General features: G+C 58.5%; 1 pseudogene across 1 annotated transcript; it reads left to right on the forward strand.

The window, feature by feature from the left end:
* Nucleotides 1-214: 214 nt before the first annotated feature.
* Nucleotides 215-1,835, forward strand: LOC308629263 (phosphoethanolamine/phosphocholine phosphatase-like; annotated as a pseudogene). Its single transcript has one exon. The product of its transcript is annotated as a phosphoethanolamine/phosphocholine phosphatase-like (transcript).
* Nucleotides 1,836-2,313: the final 478 nt, after the last annotated feature.

The following is a 2,313-nucleotide window of genomic DNA, read 5'->3' on the forward strand; positions in this document are numbered from 1 at the left end:
TTCTCATGCCAAAGTCCAGAACCTCAGCTTTCCTTTGGGAACTTCTTACTTGTTTCCAGTCCAAACAGTTCCATAGGGCTGATGCTACGTTCCACCCACCTTGAAGATGGGCATATGATCCACATCTAGCCAATCCCATGTTCCATCCTGTGGGTGCTCTGATGGGTTCAAGGACGATGCTATGATCCAAACCAGGCCAGTGACGTTAATTTTATTTTATTTTTTGGCCATACTGTGCACGCGGGATTTTAGTTCCCTGACCAAGGATTGAACCTGTGCCCCCTACATTGGGAGCTCAGAGTGTTAACCACTGGACCACCAGGGAAGTCCCATCCCCTCATTTTCAAAACTGCTATTGATTTAAAGCACACAAGATGGTTGTGATATGAGTGGCCTTTTCAGTATGACTTCTTTGACTTAGAATGTTTTCAATGTTTATCCATGTTGTAACATGTATTATCAGTGTTTCATTCATTTTTTTATTGTGGTTAAAAATACATAACATGGGGATGGGGGGCAAGTGGAGGGAACGGCCCCGATGCACACCATTCACGGACCCTCTGGACTGGAAGGACTCGTGAGAGCCGGAGCCCAGAAATCTGGGGATGGATAAGATGCAGCGTCCCCTCCAATTCCCGTAAGCGCCCCTTGCTCCATCCAGCACCCAAATACCTCAGCTAGGCCCTCTCCCCACTCTTGACACTCCAGACTCAGCCGGGACAGACCTCTGCAGCCGCCGCTCCCCACCCTGCAGGAGAAGCTCAGAGGTCCTGTCCCCCTTTCCTCTGAGGGACTCTTTTTGGTGACCACAAAAGGATTTGGTCGCTCAGGACAAAGCTGGTAGAGGACAGTGGGATGGCTGTGCCCGGCGCGCCACGCTTCCTCCTGACCTTCGACTTGGACGAGAGTATCATGGAAGAAAACAGCGACGACTCCGTCGTGCACGTGCCGCGGCGGGCCAGTGGCTGCCTGAGAGCCTGCGTGCCACCTAGCGCGAGGGCTTCTACAACGAATACATGCAGCGTGTCTTCCAGTACCTGGGCGAGCAGGGCGTGCGGCCGCGGGACCTGCGCGCCATCTACGAGGCCATCCCCCTGTCACCCGGCACGGGCGGGCTGCTGCAGTTTGTGGCCAAGCAGGGTGCCTGCTTTGAGGTTATTCTCATCTCAGACGCCAACACCTTTGGCGTGGAGAGTGCGCTGCGCGCCGCCGGCCACCACGGCCTGTTCCGCCACATCTTCAGCAACCCGTCGGGGCCCGACCCTTGGGGGCTGCTGGCGCTGCAGCCCTTCCACGTGCACAGCTGCGCTCGCTGCCCCGCCAACATGCGCCAGCACAAGGTGCTCAGCGACTACCGGCGCGAGCGGGCCCACGACGGCGTGCCCTTCAAGCGCCTTTTCTACGTGAGCGACGGCGCCAACGACTTCTGCCCCACGGGGCTGCTGGCAGGCGGCGACGTGGCCTTCCTGCGCCGCCGCTACCCTATGCACCGCCTTATGCAGGAGGCGCAGAAGGCCGAGCCCAGCTCCTTCCGCGCCAGGGTGGTGCCCTGGGAAACCTCCACCGAAGTGCGCCTACACCTGCATCAGGTGCTGAGGATGTGGCCTGCAGGGGCCACCCGGGCGGGGAGGGCGTGGGGCGGTGGGGGTCGGGAAAGAGAAAGCTAGTTTTATTATTCCCTTTCCCTTTCGTTTCGGTATATCCCTCCGGGATTTCCCGGAATCCGAGGTTGGTCCATTTGGGGACTGGAGGAGGGAGTTGGGAGCTGTCCCCATCTGTGCAGTTAACCGAGGTCAGCTGACTCCCCCAGTTCCACTGCAAGCGAATTCTGGAGTCTGGCCGCAGCAGCGTGGCGCGCGTATCTGAGCAGGCAGCAGTGTTTCCACAAACCTTGTCCTCCCAGCTGGGAGGACGGGGTTCTCTGTCAGGGTCGAGAAGGAACATGTCCCGCCGCGTTGTGGTTAACTGTTGCCTTGGGCTGCGTGGCCTCCCTCCTCCAGTCTTCTGTCCAGAGGACCCAGGCCCCGAAATGTTCCCCCCGACCTCCCCCGCACCGGACTCCCCACAGAGAGAGGTGCTCCCTGCTGACGGTCCCAGGCCTAGATCTTGCTTTACCTACTGTGACTCTACACTACACTCCTTGCCTCCCCCAACCCCACCCTGTAAGCATCCCCACAGGATAAAAAGCTAGAGGAAACGGTCACCTGTTGGTGGAAAGAGGTAGCACACTGTTCCGGGGCTCGGGTCTGGCCAGCCAGGGACCTCACAGAGCCCGAAGATGTCTCCTTGCACCCCAGCCTCGTCTATGCAGCA

Source organism: Mesoplodon bidens (genome assembly GCF_964165515.1).
Source record: "Mesoplodon bidens genome assembly, chromosome: 15".
NCBI lineage: Eukaryota > Metazoa > Chordata > Mammalia > Artiodactyla > Ziphiidae > Mesoplodon > Mesoplodon bidens.